Source organism: Silene latifolia, chromosome 4, assembly GCF_048544455.1.
Source record: "Silene latifolia isolate original U9 population chromosome 4, ASM4854445v1, whole genome shotgun sequence".
In the NCBI taxonomy this organism is placed as follows: domain Eukaryota; kingdom Viridiplantae; phylum Streptophyta; class Magnoliopsida; order Caryophyllales; family Caryophyllaceae; genus Silene; species Silene latifolia.
This window is the reverse complement of record NC_133529.1, coordinates 102,028,380-102,044,555: the sequence shown is the minus strand read 5'-3', so window position 1 is coordinate 102,044,555 and position 16,176 is coordinate 102,028,380.

The window sequence follows — 16,176 nt, the reverse complement described above, 5'->3', positions numbered from 1 at the left end:
GATTCAATCTCAAAGATAAGCTTAATTATAAAGTCGATATAATAATTTAATTAAAATACAACTAGTTTCGTGTGTAAATAGTATACATATTTCAGATATGAATTGAATGTAGATTAGTTGACCTTATAAAAAACATAGAAATAATGCTAATTTATAAGGTGATTAGCTGGGTAAAATCATGGACTGAATCCTAATAAACATGCGGAGAATAATTCATCCAACATGATTAACTGGCTAAATCTATATTTATACTCGTATTATTCATCATTTAATTAACAAATAATATAAAGTTGGAGTTTTATTTTGCTAACGTGATGCCCATTGTTATATTTCCTGATTTATGATTTGATCAAACTAATACTTCCAAATTAGGAAAATGCCAATATTAATCAACCTTTTATTTTTCCTAAAAATGCTTAAAATTAAAGTACGTACTAACAAAATGTAACTGGGTCTATGTGGGGTTATTATTTTGGCTTGAGAAATTTTGTCGAATATAGACCCTTTTTTTAATTTGCACCGATTAAGGAAAATAGGTATGAATAAAAAAGCGCAAAATGGTAATTAAAACCCTTAACTTTGTTCAATTGTGAAATTAGGCTCCATAAGTTTCATTTAGAGTAATCAAGCCCCTTAAGTCTAACCAAAAGTGAAATTCAACCCCATTTTAAAAAAATTCACAAGAATTTTAATTAAAAATATTTTATATTAGTATTAAACAATTTATTAAATACTAAAAATTACTAATTGCAACTTTGCGAATTTCTATATAATTTATTAATCATTGACGAACACTTTTACATACATATTTAGTAAATTGTTTATAATTTATATAGTATTCATACATATATAATAAATTGTCTATTTACTATAAAATTAAAAAAAAAAACAATTCTCAATATTTAATATAAATATAAAAGCTCTAAGATTATTAAAAAAAATATATATTTGATAAATTGTATTAAAAGTGATTTTAATATAAGAATTTAGTGAAAATTAAGAAAATGGGGTTGAATTTCACCTTTGGTGAAACTTAAGGGGCTTGATTGCTCCAAATAACACTTATGGAGCCTAATTTCACAATTAAACAAAGTTAAGGGACCTAATTACCACTTTTGCGAATAAAAAAGAGTTGATGAAATATACTCTTAATTAATACAGAATAAATCACACTTCGTAATAATAGAAAGGGATTGATCCGATTGAAGGATACAAACAGATGATATTACTAATGATATAGGCTCTGTTTAGTAAAACTAACTGAAAAAGTAGCTGAAAACTGAAAATCTAACTGAAACATGAAAAAGTAGCAGAAAATTAGGAACTGATAAGGTAGCTGATTATATAAAAAAATGTTTGGCAAATTAACTGAAAAGGTAACTGATTTTGATGAATTGACGTAAAAAGATATGATAATTATTAAATAGTAAAGATTTAAAGGGTAAAAACGAAAAATCAAACCAAATCAGGTACCTGAAATCTCAAATGCTACTCTAGGTACCATTTTATTTCAGGTAGCTTATTTGGTTAAATAAGCTACTTGCCAAACGCTTACAAAAAAAAAATAAGATACCTGAAATTTTGGTCAAATAATGTACTTTGACCAAACCAGCTGTAACTGGAATGCCTTGCCAAACGGAGCCATAAGCTCTGTTTGGCACGACACTTCAGGTAGCTTATTTAACCAAAGTAGCTTATTTGACCAAAATTTCAGCTACCTGATTTGTTTGCAAGTGTTTGGCAAGTAGCTTATTTGGTCAAATAAGGTACCTGAAATGAAATGCTACCTCAGGTAGCATTTGGGAAATCAGGTACCTGAAATGACTTATTTTCCATTTTGTATCCCTTTATTCTATAAAATATTAAATAATTTTCATATCCTTTTACGTCATTTTACCAAAATCAGCTACCTTTTCAGCTAGTTTGCCAAACACATTTTTATATAATCAGTTACCTTATCAGCTCCTAATTTTCAGCTACCTTATCAGTTAGCTTTTCGAGTTTCGATTAGCTTTTCGATTTTAAATTTACCTTTTCAGGTAGTTTTGCCAAACAGAGCCATAGACTTGCAAAAGGAATGACTATTCTAACTATAACTTTTTGTATTGGTAAAAGAAATTTATGTAAGACGGTTTTACGTAAAATTGTAAAAATTACTAACCTTTTCTTACCTAAATACCCTTAAATGTAGCTACAGATACTTTTTGTGCAACTTTTTTGGTGAATAAATAAGATCATGCACAATAACAAAAACATCTATGTTTATAATTGATATTTTTCGACTCATCACCCCATGACAACAAAAACTTTTTATCATAAAATGACTTTGTGAAACTCATCATGTGAAACTTATCCAAAGTTGATGAGTTTGACAATGAGTTTGGCACACAATTTTGGAGTTTTTATGGAGTATAATTTTATTCTCTTTGGTGAGCCCAATTCAATGGTTATTGTGTAAAATTTTTGAGAAAAACTTATTGTTGTTATGTAAAGTTTTTGGGAAAAATTTCATCTTATGATAAAATGATGTGGATTGGTTGGGGACCCACAAAAAGCAACAAATTTTTTTTATTGTTGTGAGATAGTTTAACAATAAGTTACTATAAAATGACTTTTAGGAAATCATTTGTTTATCTTTGATTATAGTCGTTAATTAAAGGAAAATGAGATAGCGCTACCGGGTGACATTCAAATTGAGCGCCACCGAGGTTATTTTTGTCATTTCTCATGGCATTTTTATTTTCTTATTTGTTTTATAAGATATTATAATTATTTTGTGATAAAGGGCATATTGGGAAAAGTTTACTCATCTTCATCGTCTATAGCTGGAAAATTAACCCTAGAAGATATGAAATTAAATACCTCATCATCAAATTATTTCAATATATATAATGCCAGAGGTTGATCATTTCCTTAGATCGCAAAAGTCGTGTCCATTATTTTCTATTTGATTAGATTAGATACATAACATACAAGATTAACTGCTAATTGGTATAACACCAAATAATTTGGATGATTGTGATTTTCTAGAGTAGATCCTCTGTCCCATTTCATGTCTCATCTTGTGTCCCATTACTTCTCCAAATGACACATTAGCATTATGAGATATAATATTACCATTTTTATTATTTCAAGTATGATGTGTCAAAATCTTAAGGAGATGAGACACAAGATGAGACATAAAAGTGGGACAGGTGATCTCTACTCTTTTCCAGGGTCAAACTATTTTGCTTTGGAAACAAAGTCCTTTGTACACTTTTGTTTCATTCAAATCGTGATTAAAGAACAATTATCATTTCTGATGCACTTGGTAAATAGATTTGGGGAACGAAAATCAGATATGTTTATAAATTTGCCCTTTAAAATTTTTGTTAATAATTAAACATGAAAATTTTAACTTCTAATTTTATTTATTATTTTAATTGGGTGACACTGAAATTCATACCACCCGGTGGCGCCGTATCATCATCTTGCTAAACTTCAAAATATCTAACGCATATAGCTCCAAAATAGAAAATGAAAGATCACTAAAGGACAAAGGGAGTATTAACTTGTTTTAGTTTTCATTATCTGAAATTCAAAAGTGCAAACTAATTGCATACGGTGTATATGTATAAGTTTTGTATAATCAAACATATATGGGGACATCGAAATGACGTCGTCGGAGGGTAGGACGTATAAAATAGAAAACATGTCACAATTATTGTAAGTTTCAACAACAAAAGATTTGTACGGCTGGAATTGTACGGGTAGAAGTTTGCACATTGCACCAACTTGCTGATGGGATATTCCATCAAATCCTTGCCGCCATTTCTAAAAGTCAAGGACAAGAATATTCTCTTAATAAGTGAAAAATAATTCACAAATTCTCATTTAGACCATCCCCAAGCAGAAGGCCACCTTAATCGGGTCACCAAAAATTTTCCTCTTAATCGCACCTTATTAATCTTGACCCACTTTCACCCTCCCAAGCAGAAGGTCACGACCCGGGTCACCAACCCAATCATTTTTCCACTTTCCAACATTTCCAATCATTTACCACATTCACTACCCCACCAAAACCTCTCTCTTACTTTTACAATTATTATTTAATAACATACTACAATTAAGTTATTCTTTTCATTTTTAAAATAAATTCTACTCAAATATGTTAAGTAAATTAATTTGATAGTGTACATTAAAAAAATTATTGGCAATAAATAAAATTTATTGAAAGCATGAGTCAACATATAAAAAAACCGCATACATAATTAAAAAAAAAACACGATCTTAAAAAACATTAAATACTACGAAATAAAAAAAAATGCATTCTAAACTAATTCGAGTTACGGAAGTTTTGCCAAATATGCTCAATGAGATCATTTTTCAGAGCGTTATGAGCGTTATGAGTGGCACGATCACGAATCTCACCATTATTCACCTTTCGAAATAATTTTTGAGTTAATTCTATGTCGTCGTTGATGTTAGTGCCGCTTGCCGGTGGTCGATTTAGAACTTGTGTGTAGCAACCAACCCATTTACTCACAGCTGTATTGAGTCGTTTATATCGATTTTTCATTCCCTCGATACTCCTAATCCCAAGTTTATTTTGATTTTGATTTTCCGTACGGCTTTTTTCATAGAGCTGAAATACATCATTCCATCTTGTGATGGTTCTTTGGTTTTTTCCAAGTATTGAGTCGGTACTACACATAATCCATGCGGACATAAGAGCTTCTTCCTCCTTTTCGGTCCAAATCCGATCATCCATTTTCGAATTGGATTGATTTTTTGTGGATGCTAATGATTTTTTGTTTTTTTTTTTAACAAAAAAGGGGGGTTTCTGATACAAATTCTTGAGTTTGAAGTTCGGACAACAAGATTTGATTTCCAAAAACATCGATATTTTGATTCTTTTGGCTATCCGAAATTAATTCCGTAAAAGTGGGAATTGGAGTACTTTGATTTAAATCGAAATTTTGAGAGTCTTGATATGTTGAATAATCGTCAATAGCATAACTTGAAAAATCAAACTCGTTTAAATCCATAATATATTTGAAAATTGAGAATTATATAAGTGTTTGAGTTATATTTTTTTTATGTTTGTAATTAATTTTAGGTAGGAGATTAAAAATATTACTGATTTGCATTTTTTACTTTAGTTTTATACTGTTTTTTACATTTACTTTTACTACCCAATTAATATTTATGGTTGTATGGTAGGAGTTGAGAAGATTATGGATGAAAAAATTAAAGAGACTTGGGGAAATGGAAGGAAATTGGCGGAAAGAAAAGAAGGAAGAAAAAGGGGTGCAGCAGAACAGCAGAGAGCAGAGCAGAAAGCAGAGAAAGCTGCACTTTTTTTTTGTACTTTTTTTTTATTTTTTTGATTTTTTAATATTGTAAACCAATAGAAAGACGCCACGTGTAAGGTCACCAACTTCTAACAATTTCTCTACTCAGGGTCATGGGTTGCCCCTGAGTTATTCAAGGTCACCAAAATCGTGTTGTTAATCCTAGTTTAAGGAGTCATTAGCGTGACCCGACAAGGTCACGACCCAGTCGGTGACCTTGCTTGGGGATGGTCTTAATACACATGTATATCTGTATTAACACAAAATCTCATTTGTGACCATCAATATCCGTCACTCTTGAGTGACGGATACCATTTTACCTCACAAAGTACCCACTTTTTCTCTCTCTGCAACACTATTCATGTGGTCCCCTTTCTCCACTAACCCATTTTGTTACCATTTTAACTCACAAAATATCCGCCACAAATGGTAACCCGTCACAAGGGAGACCAATTGCTGTATTAATCGGGGATATAGCAAATTAACTTCCATAACTTATATATTATGTGCAATTCAATCCTCTAAGTTTCACTTGTAGCAAATTACCCCAATAAGTTTTCAAAAATGTGCAATTAAGCCCAAATCAATTTTTCAACCATTTTAAATATATCGATTAAAAATTAAATATAATATTTACATATTCAACAACAAATTTGAACCAAATTTAAAATCAAAAAAATATTTGGACATGTAACTTCACTAAAAAATAAAAGTTCGCATATTATGAATATTTTTTCACCAAAATAAAAAAAAAAATTTAAACATGCTTTCTAATAATTAGGAATATTAGGATTAATATTTGATCAATATTTTTGACTTTTAATAATAGTAAATAGATTTAATTTAGTGAATTTCATTAATTTTATTACTAAAAATAAGATATGTGGTAAATTGTACATTAAGAGAAATTTATGGGGCCTATTTGCTACATTTATAAGTTAAGGGGCTTAATTGCACATAATATCAAACTTATGGGGGTGATTTGCTATATTTCCCTCGTACCCCTAATCATAACACGAGTCAAATAAAATGGGTAAAAAAAAAGTTTTAGAAACTAGCAAAATAATTGTCCTGGGGTAAAACGGATATACTCGTCTTAAAAAAGAGCAATTACAATTCAAAAATCATTTGTTTCACTTTCATATTTATATACGAATGAAAAAGTAGAATTATTAGACATATTGTTTTTCTTAAGGTAAACCAAAAAATTTAAGTATTGATAATTTAATAACATTTTCTTAATTCTTTCAAAGTATCGAATATAAAAGTTCTACTAGTTTAAGGGAATTAGAAAATTAAACATATAATTTTGAAAGTAAATTGATTAAAAATACAATATTTTGAAATAATATGTTATTGTGCTAATATTTTTTTTTGCAGCTGAAGTTAGATTTCTTTGAATAATGTTACAAAAATATGCTCCGTACACATTATTTTAAATTGTAGGGAAATTTATTTTTCAAGTTATGTCCACTTAACATCACACCACTAGAAATGACGTGTTTTCCTTTAACAAACTGTAGATACCCCTATCCGTCGATATTGGAATTTACAGAAATCCCGACAAAACACCCGATGATGATAGGACACATGTTTACTTACACCGCTCGTTAGCGGATTTCGTTTTGTGATGCGGGATAAGCGTTATTTGACGGTTTTTATAATTTAAATGAAATTTAAACTATTTCGAAATAAATGAAATTTATTTCATCGGTTTTCACATTTTTCAAGTTTATTTAAAATTTAAACTTTTACAATTTATTTGAAAAATAGATTATAGTTCAAAGTGTTATTTTAATGAGATATGTGTCGGTTTCATTTTATCGCTTTATTTTAATTTGAAAAGTTAATTTTAAAGCGATTTTAAATGAGGTTTTTTGAACGGTTTTAAGCACGATTTTTGAACGGATTTTGACACGAGTTTTGAGGCTAGCTTTGACACATCCCATTCCCCCCAATGTCTCAAGTTCGAACCCCCATGCAAAACCGTTTCCCTTCCCTTTTTCCTTCCCCCAAACCCGACATCAACCAACTCCTCTTCCCCTGTTTTCGAGCCCAGCCAGCAACCCCAAACACCTCCCAAACACCAGCCCACCTAGCTCAACACTCCACCCATCACCTGACCCATGCCCCAACACTCAACCTAGCCCAAACCCATGCCCAAACCCGTGCCCAAAAACCCCAACCCGTGCTCTGTTTCGCCGCGCAAAACAAAGGCTCAACCCGTCCCAATTTCGAGCCCTATCCAACTTACTATCCTACCCTATCTTTCCTTACTTACTCCCCAAGCAAAGGAAGATATTTTCCTCAATCCCAACAGCTCACAAGATCCCTCAAACAATCGAAACAATCTCCCAATTCTATCCTTTCCAAAACCGAAATATCCACCTTCCATACTCCATATTTCGAAAAACTCTCTTTCCCCTTCCACAAGCCAACTCCTTACTAGCCTAATAACGTAACCCTAGAACCCCATGTCGTTTTCCTATATAAACACACACACACACACACACACACACACACACACACACACACACACACACACACACACACACACACACACACACACACACACACACACACACACACACACACACACACACACACACACACACACACACACACACACACACACACACACCAAGAAAAAGGGGACGAAAAACCACACACTCATACAAGCTTCGAAACCCTAGCAAACTACCATCAATATCACGTAAGAAAGCATACCTAAACTCCCCTCATACACAGAAACAAAGTATAAAGTTCATACAAAGGATTAGACAAGCATTAGAGCATCGATTTGCTCTCTTGTTTGTGTTTTCCCGCGTTTTGGACAGCCTCTCTTCACGCCCAATTCTTGTCATTTTGAAATCGTTTTTACTTCTGATTTTTTGTTAAATTTTGAATATTTGGAGTCTAAGGATTCTAGAATATCTTTCGGATTCAAATTTGAGTAAGAAATGAAGTCACAATCGCTGTTTGAAAATCATTGTACAAAGTACAACAAAATCGTGTTTTCTGAACTCGTGTGAACTGCACCTGTTCTCACTCGTTTTTAATCATTTCAAAGTAAGTTTAGCTCTTTTTTTGCTAAATTTCGAATCTTTGGAGTCTAAGGATTCCAGAACATCTTTCGGATTCAGATTTCAGTTAAAAACGAAGTCACAATCTTCATTTGAAAATCGCTGCACGAAGTGCCTTTTATGCGAAAATTGATTTTTGTTTTCGAAATTTATTTTGTAAAGTTGTTTCGAAATTTGTTTTACAATTGTCGAAGACGCGCCTTCTAAGCAACACTTGCATACGGGATCCCGAGTGGTGTCCAAATTTATATGTAAGTTGGGGGTGCACTGTTAGAAATCTATATCTCATTAATTTACATATTCATATATGTGAGAAATTATTTAGTCATAAAATAATTACAAATCTTATGCATGAAAACTTAAATTAAAAGAGAAGAAATCATCAACCCTTACTATGATAATTTCGGTTTTATGGGCACCAACAAGATCTCCTTCTTGTTAGTTCTTGAGCTTTCCAACAATGGATGAACAAGATTCAAGTTTAGAATCTCTCCCAAAAGCATATACCCAAGGCAACCTCTTAAAAGACTAATATTATTTGATCTAGAACAATATTAATCTTACCAAAAATTGACCCAAAATATTGTTTTTGCTCTCTAGTATTTCGGTCAAGAGAAGGAAAAATGATGGAGTATTTTCTATCTCTCTAAGTTCTAGTAATATGTTAGAGAATAGAATAAAATTACACACACAAAAATATGTAGTGTGTAGAAGAATAATTATAGAAGAAACACTCTTGTTTTTCTAGGTGGAAACCGAGTGGGGGAAGAAAAAGGACCCAATGCATGGCCAAGATGCTCTTCACAAAAGCAATTAGGCATGCAAAGCTAGTCATTTAGGTTAATCATCATGTTTTCCACTTAACATAAACAAAACACAATATTAACCTTATTCCCTTCATTTTTTTTCGGCACTTATAAAATGGGAGGTCCATTTTACATTTTGTAATTTGTCAATTGTCACATGTCACTAGTCATGTGTAATTGTAATGCATTTTTAACATATTAAAAATCAACGTATTAATAAAAATACGTCATGTACAAAATCGACTTAGTAATTCATAATTACTGGTACCAAAACGGTTTACCAATTATAAATCACAACATCTTGTATTTATAATATATTATTCATTCAGTTTCAATTATTTCGTAAACAATGATTTTATCTAAGTAATAAAACAATTTGATTAATTAGACCGTATCTTATTTAATCGAATTACAATAAGATACGTCAATAATACTCACAAAATCGTCCGTCAATTTTAAGCAATTTAATTAACCCGTATCAGCATACGATCAATTAAATAATCAATTAAGAGTGTTACCCTTTAGGTATGACTTAAGGGGATCAACTGATCACCACCGTCGCACGACAGTAATGTCAAACTCTAGTCAGCCAATCATTACCGATATGTGTGGACCAGTTGACTGTAAAATATTAAAATGAGACTTAAACATGTGATCATCATGATCGACAGTTGCGATCGCATTATTGTCGGAGGACACATATTCCAACAATCTCCCACTTGTCCTCGACAAGTGTGCGTCACCAATTCTCTTGTCCTATTACTATCTCCCACTCAATGCAAGGTGTCTTTCAGGTCGTACTTGCAAGTGATCATATCGAGAGTGGTTTCCTCGATCTGGAGAATAACTAATTGACCAGATTTATCTACCATAGATATCATCCGAGCGTGGCCACGCATTTCCAGTTCATTACTCCTCGAGTGGCTCTGAGATATTGTTATAACCCTGACAAGGGGTGGACAATTCCTATCGCACTTATTCCCTTCGACTAGCCACAGCCATCATAACCCAAAATATGCCCATTTGACCCCATTTACGAAGGTCGTAGTAACACAAATTAAAGTTAATCTGAAACTGTGCCATCTTAGGCGAACAGTCTTTAGTCAAAAGAATCGACTCATTAGAATACTATAGTAGCTCTCGCCATGACCAGGCTATATAAATTTGCCAGAACTCTATAAGCGGTCATAAGGCCCGACAAAGTGTTCCTAACAGTCTGCCTATGTGATCGACTAGTCATCTCATATGACTCTATGGCATTTGAACTTGCCATCAATCGCATCACACTCTAGTCACTTCGAGACGTTACCTCATACAAGTGACTATGGGCAAATACTATTTTAATCCGAGTTCACTTTAACGGGGTTCAATATTGTCTCTACAACCCGTTTAGATGTGACAAAGTATAAAAGGAGTTTTCAGATTTAAAAACTCGAACGACAAATGTGATTATCACATATGAAAAGTCAATACTTGACTACTACTTCATATTTTTATAATCCATTTTTATCTTATATGTAGTTGTTCATCTCAATGCAATTGAAATGACATATGACATGATTCATCATGTTAAGCCTATGAGAAGGCTTTGGTTAGTAGGTTTTATCAACTTCTTGTACCTAACTCAACCTTACTACATACTCGTTTTTCTTTGTAATGTATACATTTGCATTACAAAACTTTCTGAGTACGTGTCGAGATCCAATCAAGACATAGGCCCTCTAGCCTTAGAATAGCTCCCACTGTTTTCACAGTGTGCGGGACTCATCCTTCTTGCACATCTCATGATTGCAAGTGTACTCAATTTCCGTTGTAAGTATTTCTCATTGTTCTTTATTGCCTAGAACGATTCTAGAAAATCTATTTCTTAAATAGCATAGCCACAATGGTATCTTAACCATCCTAATGTGTTTTGATTATGGTTTTGTCGGAAACCATGCGCAATCTCAATTGTCAATTGTCACTTGTGTAACACCCTTACACAAAATTGCATCAAAAACACTTTACATTACATCCTTAATGCTTCTGCAAGCACTTAAGGGTAATCTTTATGGCTTACTTGGTAACTATTACTTAAATTCAATTTGAAACAATTCATCATACTCAAAGCATATGAAGTGTTATACATCATTACTTATTTAATTGATCCGACAGCGGAAGCAAATGGAATCAATCAAATATGTTCAACTCGATTGAACTAATCATGAAACTTATCAACATAAGACTTCTTATTTGATGCTAATATCATGTGGATTTATCTCCTTAAATCCGGATATTAAAGATGTATTATAATACTCCATAAGTCTTAAATCATTCCCAATGATCAATATGTCATCCACATATAAGACTAATTAAAATTACCGTAACTCCCACTAAACTCCATGTATAAACATAACTTCTCAACCTATTGAGAAACGTTTTTATCACATGATCAAATCATTGATTCCAACTCATTGATGTCCTACTCAAGACCCTCTCTTAAGTTTCACATTATCTTAGGATTGGAAGAATCTACAAAACTCAAGACATGTATTGAATACATTCCTTCTAATTGAAGAAGTGCGTTTTAGATTCACTTGCTATATGTATATCATCATAATGAAACACAATCCCTAAGAAGATCCAAATAGACTTAAGCATTTCAACTAGTGCAAAACCCTTTGCAACCAATCAAGCTTTGATATCTAACAATTCACTTGTAATTTATTTCGGATTTTCATGGCTCTAAGCCTTGTATCGAGTTGTGACTTAAATACTCTCATGTAAGTCATGTGTTCATTAGTTTCCAGATGTAATCAACTTGAATCAAACAATTTCTTTGTAAGCTATAAGCTCTTTACTTTCTTAAAAGTAGCATGAATTCATCATCTTCAACAAGTGACGAATTTAACCTCCTAGGTTTTGAAGAAACAACGTCTTACACAAAACGTCTCATGTAGCCAAGGAAGACCAGTTTCTTACGACATAACATTCTTTGTGGCTTATTGAATAATTTATCCCACTCTGTCTTCTAGAAATAAACTTGTATTTTAGAAAGACAGCTTCACGAGCCAAAAACCAGCTGTACTCGTGATTATAATAAGGAAAAATGAGTATTTGTTTCTTTTGAAAACTTACAAACATGGTACCCTACCATTTCATATCTCATATGATTCATTTTAAATTTAGTGGAAAACTAATTTAGACAAAATGATAAAATCCCCAAAAGGATCAAGTAACTCAAAGTAACTTGATTGAAGTCCAAACCATATCGAATAGCATTTGATTTCTTATCCAACCACACATTATCCCATAATGTGTGTTAAGAGAGATTAACTTGTGATACTATATCACATTTTATTTGGCTTATATCAAAGTCTTCACTTTGATACCCATCACGACTAAATCGTGATTCCTTGAACTCTTTGAACTTCTTCAAAGATTTCTCTATTTACCTTATTAAGTGAACACATTAGCGTCAACTTAAATCGTTGGTAAAAGAAAATGATCAACCTATTTTGGATCAATTATTTATAACCTCGATCTCCTTTTCAACCAAAAGCACGAGACATCTTGCTTTGAATACAAGATACGCATATACCATAAGATTTAACAATCTAATGGTTCCAAGAGTACTCGATAACTCTTTGCGTTCATCATTCCAGAATTTAAGGTTTAATCTTGGGTTACTAATTTGAGTCTTGCATCATCTACATGATATATCATTCTAGTTTGATTTAGAATATAATCACCTTGATAATGGGCTAGCCATACATCAAATCATGGTGTATAGGGTCACAAAAGTGAAACCTCTTTTGTATCTTTAACAAGTTTATATTCTTATTTAGAGTTTATGCACTTAATAGTCACAATTAAGTACAACTTTAAACCCAAAAACTAGATTGAGTTCACAATGACTCTATCTCTCAACATCATTGTTGCTAATCGTCATATTTTAATCATCCTATGTATCAAATACAATGATGAAAACCACCATCGGTTTCTAATATTGACGAAGTAGTATTAGCAAAATTTATGTCAATCAAATAAACATTTAAAGAAGAAGGTCCCATTAGATGTCCCACAACTAACTTGTTGATTCTTCAATAATTTGGGGTAGTTTCCTTCCTAGCGTCCAACAATTAAGACAATGGAAACTTTATCGGTCGGGATTGATAGGTTTAGTATCGTTATTCTCAATAACTTAACTTTTACAATTACCTTGTATCAATTCCATTCTAATTTTACTTCTTGGAACCTCGTCCTTTTCTTAACGGTTAAGAGAATGCTCCCACTTATTTCAATGAGTCTTTGCTTAGAGAAACAAAATTGAATTTCATGAAGACTACTCTTCAATTCATTCGTTTTAGTCTTAAAACTTCCATTGAAGTGGTTGCGGTATTTTGGTCAATTTTGATTTCCTACAAATCTAGTTACCAAAATGATTTAACGTTTCAAAGTACTTAATTCAATTAAGCATATGAGAAACAATTCATTGTAGAAGAATAACTTTTATCTACACTCTTCACAAGAGATCCTTCCAATGGATAACACGAGGTTTTAGAAGAAAATTCATATTTGTCTTTAGTTACGATGTTTTAATGGAGATTTGAACTAAAATCGAAATGATATCGTATATAAATTGTGGTGAAGAAATAGAATGATGCGAACGATGCGACAACGGAATGATGAAAACTAACATTTATCGTTATAATAATACTTGTAAACAAGTATAGCATTTACATAGTGACCTCTACCCAACTATGATAAATGATTCCAAGATCCAAATTCATATTAACTTGGGCACGGTGTGGCCGATTCATCCCTTATCAATATAACTCGGTAAACTCTTTAATCGATTCTAATTTTAGAACTCTTGGTCGATAAAATTACATTAACATTTATCTTTAGCCCAAAACACATCCGATAAGGGCACGGTGTGGCCGATTCATCCCTTATCAATACTTTTGTTGAGTTCAACCCAAATTTCGAATAAATGTGTCCATGATCCAAACTTATATCAACTTAGGGCATGGTGTGCCGAAATACCCTTCATTAACATAAATTCGGTGGATAGACATTTATCACCCACTTCCCCTACGTAACAAGGTTTGTACCCCGGTGTGGCCGAGCGCACTCCCTCATGAAATTGGTTTTCATGGTTTCTACTTTTTGGTAAGGCTAAGTCTCAATTGTTTATTTCAGCGAGAGGTCATGTCAATTTATTATCTATCACGTTTTAAGTGAACTAAAGCGGTGAACTACGATAATTGAAATTGACACGGTCGATAAACTCGATTAAATGATAATGCATGTTTTAGTTATGGCGATTTAGCGATGCATGCAACATATAAATAAAATGCAAAGCATAAATAAAATCCTAGTATGACCTTCCTAAAATAGTAAATCTAATAAACTATTTTACAAATTCAGAAACCAACTCCTTTGGTCCCTTGAACTTCGGTTTTGGCACGCACTTCAAGGTAACGCTTTCTTTGATGGATCGCCTTCTCGAATGGCACCGTCTTCAAGGAACTCCGGAATAAATAAATTACATAACAAATTACATAATTTCCTATTATACATTTGTAATTAAAATAAAATAAATCTATTAAATTACAAAACGGTGATACGAGATCACAATAAATTATAACCGAATCGATATTCCCATACATTTCGGGTAATACCAATTAAAACTAAGGCCATACTATGTAAAATTACATAATTCAAAAATTACATAAAATAAAAATATGACAATCATTTATAAAATACAGCATTATAATATGTATAAACATGCTCGATATTATGCTAAATCGCCTTTAAGGAGCCAATATCGTATATTAATCGTTTTTACGGATTTGCGTGATTCAACCTTTTAAAATCACAATAATTACATAAAATCATATTTATGTACTAGTTAATTACCCTAACCATCTTACAACTCAAAATTAGTCTCCACTAACATATTGACAATAATTAACTTATATTTCTTAATATTATTCATAAATGGACCCAAAAATACAAAATTATGTCATAAACTTCAAATAAATCATAAAAATTTCAAATAAATTCAAAATTCAAAATTTTAAACTCATGAATATTATGGAAAAAAAAACCATGACACTCATAATATTCAAAAACTTAGGTTAAAAATTTCGAAATTTATCGAGAAAAACAATGTTGCGGTTTATCGGATTTATCAATTATAACCATAAAAATATGAGAAAAATTATTTTTATCAACTTTTTAATTTTAGATGTGAAATATGTGATAAAATGCAACATGTGACGTTTTCCCTTAGTCATGAAGTATGTTTTAGCAATTTTTACTAATTAAAGTCACTATTTATGTGATTTTTCATCAAAAATTCATAAATCATGCATAAAGACTTCATTATAGCCAATTATTTTACACACATCTTGTAAAATTGTATGTGATAACATACTAAATTTCTATGACCATATTCGAAATATAACTCATACTAACCTATTTTTCCATTTAAATTCGATTTTATCTTGAAAAATCCATATTTCGAGCATAAGAACTCATAAATTTATGAAAATTTACAGGTCATCAATAGATAATATATGTAAAAACATATCCCAAAACCACTGGAAAAATCGAAGTTTAGCTATTTTTAGTCCAAAAATGACATTTTTATCATAAAATCACATTTTAATGCCATTATTATATAAAATGAACAATAAAAATCCATAAATTAACCAAAATATCCTAAATACATTTTAGGACCATAAACTTTAACATGCATAATAAATTTCGTGATATATCATAATAAACACAAATTTATAAGTTTTGTTTGTTAATCGTATAACTCGGAAAAACAATAACCGATTTGCATGCAAACAACCTAAGGCTCATGATACCGCTTGTTAGAAATCTATATCTCATTAATTTACATATTCATATATGTGAGAAATTATTTAGTCATAAAATAATTACAAATCTTATGCATGC